Raw genomic sequence first — 12812 nt, 5'->3', positions numbered from 1 at the left:
CAAAATAGAAGTAGAGACAAAAATGAGTAATTCATGACATCCTAATTGTTGTGAGATTGCATAAACAAAACTTGCAACAAAGGCATTGCCAGAGGTGTTAAAACAAATACCACAAAAATGACATTACTGGGAAATCACAACTGTTCAAAACAAAAAACCAAAACACAAACAAATAAAAACTCCAGAGAAACAAAAAAAACCCAAATCCAAACGGTGAGCTGCCTTTTTATTTTAGATTGTTTTAATAGTAATTTTAGTTTTAATTCACAACTCAGCCATCTGCCTGTAGTTTAATTAATTTGCAATAATTCCAAGTTTTAAATGGTGTTCTTAGCCTGCCTTTTGCAAAAAAATGGCCTGTAACCTAAAATCTCATCGTAGTGCTATAACAGCTATTGCAACTTTCTTTTTTCCTTTTCTAATTTATTTCTAAAGCTTTAAAATGATGCAGATTAAACTGTAGTTGACAAAGGACTGGACAAGGAACGCTGTAAATATTAGTTGTGTTTGAGCAGGAAAACAGGCAACCAGTCCTGATAGCTCTTTTTTTAATTATTTCCCCCTCCCAGTATTAGTATCTCTGTGGTTAATTTCTGAATCAAAACTTTGTATGTATGCGTAAGCCACTTTTATTCTTTTTTCTTTTTTAAACTAGCAACATGCTCTTTGTTCTACATCCCTCCAACCCTTGCTCCAGGCAAAAAAGAATAACTGATTTTGCTGATGTCCCTAAGCCTTGTTTCTGTGCTGGTAGATTCTGTCCTCCTGAATGATTACTAGTAAATTGCTCTGATTTTATCTGCAGCTAAGCCACTACTCTTATCTGATGCTACTTTAAACCATGCTTAGTTTCATACATAGATGGGCTTTCATCTACATCCTGTGGGAACATTTGACCACATCTATAGCATAGATCAAAGTGAATGTTCTTGTCTGAAGAAAAACTAAGGGTTTACAAAGTTAAAAAAAAAAAAAAGTCAAATGTTTGATATCTATGGACCCCAGTAAAATGACCACAAAGATTAGTTACAGGAGTTTATTGCCTGTCAATTCCATGTAATTTTTCTGCTCTTTAAACCTTTTACTCAGCTAATTTAAGGAACATAAGTTTGCTGGAGTAACACTTTCCTAGGTGTAGGTGTTCAGGCAAAACCAGGACCAAATGGGAAACTATATGCAGGATATCAAACAGAGAATGGGATTCTGTAGGTGTGCATGGAATTACACTGAAATTGGACTGATGGAGGCCCCTGTGAGGATATTCTGCTGTCATTGCCTTGTGCTTTTTGAATTTTCCAGAGCTTGCAGGTCTTTTGATCAACCTCCTTGCTGCCATATAATTGTTAAAGGAGTATTAATACCAATAGAAATATTTCAACCATCTGCATTTTAAAAAGGGATGAATCAACAGAGATCATAAGGAACTGATAACAGAGTCTTAGCCTGGTAGGTCATGCAGTTCAAGACTTGGAAATTCCCATTAAAAATCTTTATGTTAAAACTCTCTCTGCTGTAAATTGATGAAATCTACAGTTGATCTGCCTCGTGACAGTTCTGTTAAAGGATTGTGCTATATATATTTCTGAAGAAAGCTTCAGGAGGGGTGCAAAAATTATTTCTTTTACTTGAATGGTTTTCCCAGGAAGGTACAGAAGGCCTTCAAGTGGCCCATGGCTACGTGAGGAAGCTCCCAGGCGGAGATGCCCAAACCGCCTATGCTTGTGGGAATTGTGCCTGTGCTATCATTTTCTTCATCAACCATAAAACACAGTTTTAAATTATTAATTCCAGTCTGCTGTAAATTTTACTTTACTGGATTTTTTTTTTTTTTTTTGGTAGAAGGTTATGTTAAAAGTTCAGTGTCAGAATTTCTAGTAAAACCCTACAGCGTTGATTTTAATTCCCAGATCAATGAAAACATAGGCTGGTGTCACTGTAGTGAACCTCTCTAATTAGGAGCATAGGATTTGCCATTGCAGATCAGGCTGATCGTTTACTGAGTCTATGAGCATCCTGCCTCCAGCAGTGTGCACACCAGCTGGCTTTGATGGAAGCATCCCCCTTCCTCCTTCTCCAGCAAGGCTTAAGGTCAGTGGGAAATGAAGAAGCAGAATTTTCCTCTTATATCGTTCAGAGGATCATTCTTCAAGACAGTGAACTGGTAACTGGGGTCTTGGCTAGCATGTCTGTAAATGGGCTTTAGGGATAAAAATACTGATGATTTTTTTTTTTTTTTAAATATATAGTGCTAAACTAAACTTAGGTACAGAGGGTGACTCTTTTCCATTAGGGGGAGTATTTTTTAAATTACTCATAAATATACGAGTCCATTTGGTTGAAAAGATCTTTGTGATGTAGACTGTACTAGAGAAAGGGGAACTAAAGTTTTTGCTATAACATCTGTGCTCTGGAACTTTTTTGCTATATTTCCTTAGGCTGCATCATAGCTGGGGACACTGCCCTTCTCTGCCCCTTTGAGTTTGATCTGGTGCCAAGTGTGTAGCTTCAACTATTACCAGTTGTCTTCTATCTAATTGGCATATAGATCATGATACAGAAAGCACTCCCAACCCTTTAAATGGAAGCAGGAGGAACTAAGCTGGAAGCAGGGTCAGCATTGACAATTTAATTTAATTTTGAAAGTTATCAGTCAGCAGAAGATTCAGTTAGATTCGTATCTGTGAAACAGATGGCCAACTGCAGAACCATTAGATTAGGTTTGTTATGTTTGTGGAAATTAATTCAGCACTTTATTTTTTTTTGTTTGGGAAAAATAAAGAAAGAACAACTTGTATTATTTGGTAAGTGCTTAGCAGGAACAATTTATAAAGATGACCTTATTTCCTGTAAAACATGGCAAACCCCTGGTGATCCCAGATTATGCAGAAAGCTTTTTGCTGTAGCCTGATTTCTGGGCTATGTAGGAATATAGTGAATGACAAAACAAAACCAAAAATGCTGCCACCTGTGCATAAACGGGTTTTAATATTTTCAAATATAAGAAATTTATCTCAAGATCTCATTAGCAAAACGTAGAACCAGACACCTGTGTGGGCTGCATCCTCCCATCTGTATGTTGATGCAAATATATATGAGTATCTTCCTTTTTCCCTTCTGAAAAGTGAGGATGAGTTTTAAAAATGCTGGAGATCTAGCACTTGTTCAGGTTTTTAAAAAGTATCTGAAGTTTTCTGAAAAATCAGTTTTTTATTTTGATGGCTACATGGAAGTCGAGCTCCTGTGATAATCTGGATCTAATGGGATGCTGGACCCTAAGAGATTCTTAGTCTTTTTGTGCATCTTTGGGATGGAGTCTTTGCCACACAAATTAATGCTCAGCTGTCACAAAGCATTTATCACTATCTTAAAAATGCAGCTTAAAATAAAAATAGGTCTTTCAAAAGTAGGTCACACCTAAGATTTGTCTAGCCAACTGTCCCATTTCTGACAGTGCCCAAGAACAGGAGGAACATTTAGAAGAGCATTAGAAATAGAAGCATGGGTAGAACATACAAAACCCTTTTGGAAAGATAGTTGGCTCCTTCTCATTCTTACTCTTGCCATCAATAAACTTTAGAAATAACGGAATTAACATGTAATTCTTTAACTACCAACTTCAGAACAGCATTCCTGTTCAGAAGAGTTAAATGTGTGCTAAATGATTGAGAATTGAATACGTTGAAGCAATCATGTGGTCAAGTCCTTTCTCCAGTTTGGTTCTTGTTTCCTCCTTCTTTTGTTCCTTCCATCTCCAGATTTTGCGTTTATCTTGCTTGGCAGATAAAGAGAGGAATAAATTGCTGGCCTTCATGACTCAGTTGCAGTGATTTCTCATCCATGTGTTGGTTGCAAGTTGCTTTATGTCCTTCCAAGTGTTAGTGAGCACTGCTTCTTGCCAGCTTCTGGCAGCTTCAGAGGCACTGCTGCTTGTGAAAAATCTTGGTCACTGAACTAAATTACATTTTACAGAGTGAGAAAGGTAGTGCAGATGACTTCATGTTTTTTGAGTGGCACTAGACATTCTGTTCATGGGAGAGGAGAGTATTTGGCTGGTGCTGTCAGTGTTGTTATGGACTGAACCTACCCAGCCCCTGGTTTTGAAGTCTCATTTTTGTCCATCAAGCACTAAGCAGACCCAAAGGGGAATGTTGGCTGGACCTTCTTGGCTAGAAGAGGGCTAGGATTTGGTCTCTCAGGCAAGATCAAGGCCAATTTCTGTAATTCCCTAATCCCCACAGCAAACTGATTTTGTTAAAAATTAGGAAAAGCTTTTGCAACATTTCTGGCCTCAGTATTTGGACCAGATAACTTTCATCTTCATACATTGCTAGAAGTTGAAAGGGTTTAGTATCACGTGCCTTAGAAACCAATTGTACTTTCACTTGGAGTTGCTTCACAGCTGTGAATCTTGTTTTGATTAATTAATTCTCTAAGCAATCAAGAAAAAATGGAATAGAGGAGTGAGTTTGTGCTTAAAATGCTACATGGCAAATTGGGTTCCATTTCTAGCCCTATTGAGATTATATTCCAAGATTATCTCTTGGAATCTTTTCCTTACCCTTTGTTTCTCAGAGTCCAGTCCAGCAGTGATAGTTCATCTGTTTTGATCCCTCCTGTGGCCATGGCTTTCTGCCCAGAGGAGATGATACTGCAAACATACAGATTTGTGACCCCAGGTGAAAAATACCAATGAAATACAGCAGCTGTTTGGAACAGTCTCTCACACCTCTTCCAAATAGAGAAAATGAGCCTGTCTTCATTAGAAAAGTTTAGAAGACTTTTTTTTTTTTTTTTACTGTCACGGGCCAAGACTTCATGGAGTTCTGGGAACTGACCACACTGAGTACTGGATTAGCTTACAGCAGGAACTCTGTTCAAGTTTGTAGCAGCCTGAAGTTAGATTTTTCTCCCATCTTCAGTGCTCAAGGGTTTTGGGGAACGCTGCAAGCTTCCTCCGCTCTCACACTGCATGGGGTGCCTGTCTGCGTTCAGCGGGGCTGCTGCTCAGAGCGCAGCCCTGAGCACATCAGAGGCCCAGCACTCAGAGCTCTTTGGGTAAACTTCCAACTCCATCAAAGCCCCGCTAGCGTTCCACCTCCCCAGAACAAACACACCCCTCAGCCGCAGGGAGTGGGCTTTGCTGGGGGGAGAGCTCCTGTGGAGACAGCGTGGCTCCCCAGCTGTTTGCTTTTCACCGAGCAGTTTAAAGAGCAGCTTAGATTTTTGCTCTGGCAGAAGTGTGCCTTTTGAAAAATCAACAGCTAAAATGTCAGACATCCATCCTTCAGCTTAGCAAGAGGGGAGGTGAAGCAGTCATTGCTTCTCACCTTGGCAACACTGGCTGTGTTATTTTTTTTTAATACACAAAATTCCAGCCAAGCGTTGTACGAGTGCCAGTGCTCTGTGTTTTTAAGGAATGCCAGCAGCGTGGTCAGACTATGGGATTAGGGCTGACTTGCACATGGTGGGGTCCTGCCAGAGGGCAGGCAGCACTTGCTGTACCAGGTTACGTGTGTCCACTCCAGGTCCAGTTCAGCCTGGTGCTTATTAACTTGCATTTGTGACAGATAAAACCTTCAAACATTGGTTGATATTGTGAATGCTCCGAAGCTCAAAAAATATATCCAGACTTTTTTGTCATGTGAAATTTTGGATTTCCATTCAGAGAATAAATTTCCACTGACACTGGGAGCATTTAGGTGAAGGGGGTTGCCTCTATAATAAGTAGAAAGTCTTCTGATTGTGTAACTCCCCCCCCCCAAAACAACAACAAAACTAAACAATCAAAACCCCAACGATTTCCTTAATAATTGTCTCTTAATGCTTACGGTGTCTAACACAAAAGGCCTGCCAAACTTTATGCTTGCTGTGAATGGCTTCATTATTCAAGAGTGTGTTTATAAAATATATTGATCCTGTTTGAAACTGATGTCAAACACTGAAACTCCCTGTTACAGACAGTAGCGAGAGAAGGGAGCATTGGGGGTGTAAGGGAAGAGCTGCAGAAGGGGTAGGAATTGTAAAATGTGACAGTGGAAGAAATCTGAGCACTGTGCATGTGTGACTTCAGCTAAAATTAACCACCCAAGCTTCACATGCCAGCATATATATAATCATTTAACTATAGACGCCTTGAGAAGGAAGGACAAGCTGGACTCGAGCAGTATACGTTCACCTTAAATATGCCAATAAGTAGCATGACCTTCCAGGTCCCTGTTCGTGGGAGAAGTAAATTTTCCTGTGACCATTATAAAACAGTAAGCAGCTCTTGGGCTCCTCGATCATGGCAGCGGTGCTGTTGAACAGTAACTATCTGCAGCCTTAGAAGTGATTTTTTTATTTATTTATTTTTCCCTTTCTTCTGCAACTTCTTAAGATTTTCTGTGGTTTTCCTTCGGAGTAGATATGTATCACCTTTTCAGATAAGCCCTTTTCTGTCGCTATTTGTGTGTGGTAGTAGATGTAAATGGGTTTATTTCGTGCAGGAGAACTGTCATATTTGAAAATGATTAGCTGTGCACTTTAGGTTACTTTTTAGAAAACACTGGGAAAAAAAAGTAGATTTGCTTCTTTTCTTCTCTGAGGTAAATTACAGTTTGTTGGCATGACGTCAAATCGGTTGTTTGCTGTGGCTGAATGTGACTCGGAATGGGTTTTGCCGATCAGCTCAGCAAACTAAACTATTTCTCCTTGGGATATGCGAAGGAATTGATGCAGGTGTGAATGTAACCTCATTTCTATGCAGGACTTAATGTTTTCTGCAAGGGGGGATAAGAGAGTGACCACCTGCTTGGCGTGGTGTGTGGCTCCAGCTTGCCAGGGATTTGTATGTGGCAGACGTGGATAATGGGAGCATTGAGTGGAGCGCGCTGGAGGCCGGCACAGACGCCGTCCTTGCTTCACCTTCTAGCTGGTGCTTGGGGAGAAGTATTTACCCCTCTGTGTAGCCAGCACCTGTCAGTAATGGGGTTCAGAAACTGTACAATTGGGGGAAAAAATAAAGAAAATATCTCTTTTCTCCTCTTTTATATTGAATATAGTAAAATATTCAGTAAGGTGAGAAGGGTGCCAGCTAGGCAATTGAAAGCATGTTGCTTGTTTAATATTTACCAAAGATTTGCTCTGAAACTCAGAGAGAGCAGTGCCTGCCCTGAAATGTGGATAGTCCCCGGCTCTATTCCTGGGAAAGGCAGCAAACATGCTAAAATTGACACATATGCTTGGCTCTGTGTGCTGTGAGGCAGCCCATTGCTTTTGAATAGTAGTCATATGCATGAGAATAACCCTCCTCAGTCGGGAATAAGGCTTTAAGGAGAGAAAAATGAGTAGTCCCAGTGGTGTTTAAATTACCCATTTATCTGTGTAACTTCGAAAGGGTAATTAATGTACATAAGTGTCCAGTAAAATGTAATATTCAGCAGAATACCTCCCACCGACTGGGTAATAATTCAAGCAGTTCCAGCCAACACTTGCACATCTGAGAGAATAAATCATTTAGTTTAGTTCCTGTAAGAAATTTTAAAAAAGAAGCAGTTACCTCTGTCTCCCCAGAAAAGTGGGAACCAAGTGGGAACTTCAGTTGGTTACAGCTGCAGTCTCAGTAGTTGATGATAACTTAAAGGTTCCAACACTTTAGGTAATTGAGAGTATTTTACTGGCATCATATTAGGTACTAATTTAGTAGGTGTATATATGTGTATGTGACAGCTATTTTTAGAGGATTGCAAATCCTGGAACGACAGACTGGTGTGGGTTGGAAGGGACCTTAAAGACCATCTCGTTCTAATGACGCACCTTCCCCTAGACCAGTCTGCTCAAAGCCCAGTCTGACCTGACCTCCTGTATGGATTCCTTCCAGGAAGGTCACTTTTCTGTCTCACTTGCCTACTGGAAGGAGTCCACCTGCAGTTCAGCCCATCATCACCTCAGACTTGAAGTTTCTGGTGATTTCCTCATTTTTTTAGCTGGTATTGATGCCAAGGTACTGGTAGGATGGAGTAGACTAATCTCCAGTCTCCCATCCTGGCTTTCCGGATGTTTCCAGTGTCTCAGAGCAGAGAGGAGAAGCTATTCACTGCCTTACCTCATGTGTCCACCTCTCCCTCTGAGCTGGGATCACTGGGGACTCATGGGCATTTGTAAGGACAGTGGATTCTTGCTTCATATCCTTCATGTCCACATACCCTTGGCTATATCCTTAAAGAAAAGGAGTAGACAGAACTCCTTCCTCAAAGCCCACTAACACCCTTATTTTATCACAGAGATGTGGGCACACATCATCTATCTTATGTCCTGCTTTTTAAGCCCTTTGGTTTTTTGTCTTGCAAGAACTTACACTGAGGAAAAAAACCCATGCAACAGTCTTTTGGATAGCAATGCAAAGCTTCATTCATTCTAGAAGAGTCAACACTAACCTTTTACTGGGATTTGTGTCATGGTACAGATGTACAGATGTGGATTTCTGCAGGATTTAAGAAACGTGGGGGCCACACATTGTAAGACCTGAAAAATGTTCTGTGACAAATGCTGTAAAACATGGGGTTTCACTTTTTTTTTTTTTTTACCATGTGCTTCTTCATTGTCCTTTTGCCAGTAACTCAGCAATATACCAGCCATATTATTGTCAGGGACATAATCTCTATGCACTTTCAAAATAGCCTTTATCCATACTGTGCCCCCTTGGAGCCAGAGGTGCTTCAGAGGGATTGAGGTTTTCAGCTAAACCTTTGGCTTTAGCTATTTAGCTCTGGGCTTTACAGTGTGATATCCGTTAATGAGATCATTGTGTTGGACTGTAGCATGGATCAGCATGAGACTGCAATCAGTGTTACCAGTCAGAAATTGGGATTTCGTGACTCTACATGTGTAAACCCTGTTACATGGGGCAGCATCTGATGGGCTTCTGCCCCATAACATTGTCACGACTGCAGGCATTCCCATTAGTATCATCTCAACATGTTGTGTCTATTTTTAGGGTTTGGAGTGTTTTGTTTTTTTCGCTCCCTGTGAACTTCAGTGGGCAGAGTGATTTGGTTAGCAGCAACATGGGCATTGCACTGTAGTGGGTGTTCTGGAATGGGAGTTCGTCAGTGTGGCTAACCCTGCTATTCAATCACGGAAAAAGCCTTGCTCTGCTCTAATTATGCTACATGATGTCAAAAAGATATTCTTCAGCTGTTACCAAGTTCACGAGAGCCTGATTCATGATAATTATTGGAAGAAAACAATTGCAGCCTGATTAGTAAGGAACTGACATGGTAAAGAGAAGGAAAGAAAGGTTTGAAAATTTACTTGGGCGTTTATTATAATTGGATTTGTGTGTGTGTGGAAATGAATAACAAGGAAAAGATTCAGGCATATTTTCTACTTAGTTGCAATAGAAAAGAGACATTCTTTTCAAGTAGATTCATATGAAGCCTTTCCTTTTCATGAGCATAATTCAGAATACCAATGCAGAGGCAAAAATATTGGGTAGTTCTTGCCTTCCCATGTAGGACTGCATTCCATTTAAAGGAGACTCTGGAGTACATGATAATACCTGATACCCTAACCTAATTGCAGCCCCATGGATATACTGGGTCTCCTCTAATGTCTCTAAAGGATTTTCCTGGATTCATTGCTCTCATGAGTTATCCATGCTCTGTATCCTGGGTATGACTGGCTGTGGGAACAGAGGTATATAGTCTTACAGATGCTGTGTTTGGCCTTACCTACCAGCAGATCAAGAGGAACCACCCAGGTATCAGTCTGCTGCCTCCAAATGGTATATGAAGAGAGGAATACTGTGGTTTGAGATGCCAACTTCAGGCCATTATAGCTGGCCAGGCAAGCTCTAGTTTGTTTGGCTTTCTGCTTGATTTTTTTTTCCAAGGCTAAGAAAACATGTATGAATTATTTTAAAGTGGACAGAAGCTTCAGAGTTTTTGCTAGTCAGCTTTGTTCCCCGGCCTTCCCTGAGTGCTTAGTGGGGGCTGTGTGGGCTTGAACAAACAACCAGTTCTGCAAAAGGCACCTTTTGTACTGGTTTGGTGTTCAGATACAGGGCAGGTGGTCTGAGGTGAGCTTGGCTGTGGTGGATGTGCTCTCTCAGTGCAGCCAGAAATGTTACATGAGGCTTGAAGTGCCAGGAAATTTCAGGGATCTCCTAACTGGAAAGCAAAATTTCTCTCTTATCTGAAACCTGCTTTGAAACAAGCAGGTATGAGGCTAAGGAAAGAGAAGCAAGGAGAAACCCAACTAAATTTCAAAATTCTTCAAACTTATTGATGGAAGACAGTGTTCAGGTCTTTCTCTTTACAGACAGCTTTCAAAAGCTTTTGAATTTGGATTTTTTTTTGTTTTGTTTAAAACCGTACTGCTTTTTTCACTAGTTTTTTTAGCTCTGACTCATAATGTACTGAATATTTCCAAAATCAATGCTTAACTGTAACATTCTTAATTCAAATCTGATGGATTGAAGGGAAAAGAAAGAAGTCTTTCACATTTGTCTTTGTTCCCAGATAACTGGATTCCTAAGAGAGAAAAAAAGCTACCAAACAGCTGAGTCCACCTTGAAAAAAAGCTAGAACTTAATTCCAAGTTAAACATTAAACTGACTTGGACACAAAGACCTGCTTATAGTGATTAATGCCCAAATCATGATGTTCACTTGATTTTTGTAACTAAAATAATGAAGCTGCTTTCAATGAGTTTCATACTGTGTAAAATCACTGAAAAGTTTTAAAAACCCATACTGGTGTATATAACAAGGGAATATCTCTTGGATCAAATATTTCATATCACAAGATTTTTATGTTTTTTAATTAGACAACTGTTCAGGTAATTTTCATGTGAATATTCAAATGTGATTTTGTAGCTCATTTGCTGAAAATACCTGAGGAACACTCAGAATTCATGTGCAGAGATAGGAAAATGGAAAGTTTCTCAGCAGTGATTTCCTACTTCTTTTATTATTGTTTTCCCATTTATTTGCCTGGTTTTGAACATTTGAAAACACCGTGTGCTTTGAAACATATTTTATGTGTCTAGAAATAGCAGCCATTGTATTTATATTTTTTCACTTGTTTGTATGGAAAAGGAAAAGAAACATTAGGAATCATATTTGTGTAGTACATTACAAAGACTCGCAACAAACAGGTTTTGAAAACATCCTGGAAAGTTTCCATGATTAGCGTAATATATGCTGTAAAAATCAGCAGTGACCTCAAAGAGCTGTTGCAATAAACCTGGATAGAGCTTGTAAATATGTAGCCCAGTCAGTTAAAAAACAGTAATAATTTGCATGTTAATGCATGTTGCAAAATAATGTTGTATAATAACACTTTTAAGAGAAGGACAGATTTATTATGTCTGTATTTTCATGCAAAAGGCTTTTCTAATCTACTAGTGGAGTGAAATAATATTCCACACCCTTAAATACCCCAGAAACAAATATTTCCTCTGTACTGGTGTGCATTTAATGGAATATTTTATAATAAACATAAAAGCTCTGCTTGTAGTTCAGATATCAAACACAGACTGACTTCGGCACCGAAGTGGGGTTTACAAGAATAATTTACCGTTAGAGGGAGTTTCTTTGTGTTATCATAGGCAGTGAATCAGACAGTGGGTATTTGGTTTCTTTCAGGTTGTCCCCTTTACTGGGAGCATTTAAGGGATTTAGGGATTTCTTCGATGCAGCGTTTATTTACGGGGTAGGAATCTAAGTTCTGATGTTCCTGGGTGCAATAGGAATTAGGGCAGTAAAGACAAGTATGGGATAGCAGTTTTGCAATGCCAGCCATACATTCTCACGTTGTTATTTGACCTAAAAATCAATCCTAACCAGCTCTCAAGGTCTTGCCGTTGCTGTGATTTCAGGCTCTGCCAGGAGGGGTCTGCTCCTGTTTTAACTCTGGGTCTGATCCAAGGATTTGTCTGACTGCGTGATGATCTGCATCATGGGAATGATCCAGGATGGAACTGATGCATCAAAGTATAATCTTAAATTTGCTGGAAGTCATTCTGTGTTAAATTAGGACATTCATTGCAGCTCTCTCATTAAAGGAAACGTGGTTATTGTGTTTGATAAGTTGTTTGTCAGCTAAATTGCAGGAACGGTGTAGGGGTGTGTGTGGACCTTGCACTTGCAAAGTAAGTAGTTTCCAACGTGTTTCCTTGTATGTCTTTACTTGTAGATAAGAAAGCTAAAACCATGTGGCAGAAAAGTAGGTTAAGTCAATCCTAGTTCCTTGAAGTCATTGGATCTTCTAAAGTATCTTCCTGTTATGGAAAATGTTTTCTTGTAAAAGGGGCTAAGGAACACAATGTCTCATTTGTGCAGTGAGGGTTTCTTTCCCCTTTTCTTTATTGGTCAGCTGGGGAATTCACTCATGTACTCAACCTTTATTTCATTAAGGTGTCTTTCAGCCCTGTTTTTATCAGAGGTGTTCCATTGTGTTTTTCTGTTGGCATTGAAATGCACATCCCACTGCTCTGAAGAGGAAAGTAAAGGATGAATGGTGGAAAAGAGGGACATATGTTTCAGATGTTAAGTGATTTGTTCATGGCTGCTACCAGTAGTGTTTCACAGGTTTTAAAAAAAAAAAACAAAACCAAAACAAAACACAAATGAAGACTTTATAACCAAAAACTCTGGTCAAAATCTCTGCTATTCATTTTATCATATTAACATTGAATCAGAAGGAGGAGTGTGAAATTACAATTCTTTGTTATATCCAGGTTCCTCCATCTCATGACAAATACTTCACCCTTAGTTTTGGCAGTTGGCTTTTAACTCCCATGAAGAAGAACATGACCATCACATTGAAAAA

At 39.6% G+C, this 12812-nt stretch overlaps 1 protein-coding gene and 1 long non-coding RNA gene across 13 annotated transcripts in view; one reads left to right on the top strand and one right to left on the bottom strand.

The window, feature by feature from the left end:
• Positions 1 to 12812, top strand: part of NAV2 (neuron navigator 2) — a 379270-nt gene that overhangs the window by 210755 nt on the left and 155703 nt on the right. The gene's annotated exons all lie outside the window — the stretch shown is intronic.
• Positions 3732 to 7650, bottom strand: LOC108641454. The gene is made up of 3 exons (XR_003916235.1): positions 7538 to 7650; positions 4559 to 4648; positions 3732 to 3923 (listed from the first exon to the last, which is right to left on the bottom strand). It is a non-coding gene; the product is annotated as an uncharacterized LOC108641454 (long non-coding RNA).

Source organism: Manacus vitellinus, unplaced genomic scaffold (genome assembly GCF_001715985.3).
Source record: "Manacus vitellinus isolate BGI_N305 unplaced genomic scaffold, ASM171598v3 scaffold_63_pilon, whole genome shotgun sequence".
In the NCBI taxonomy this organism is placed as follows: Eukaryota; Metazoa; Chordata; class Aves; order Passeriformes; family Pipridae; genus Manacus; species Manacus vitellinus.
This window is presented reverse-complemented; position numbering and strand designations above follow the sequence as displayed.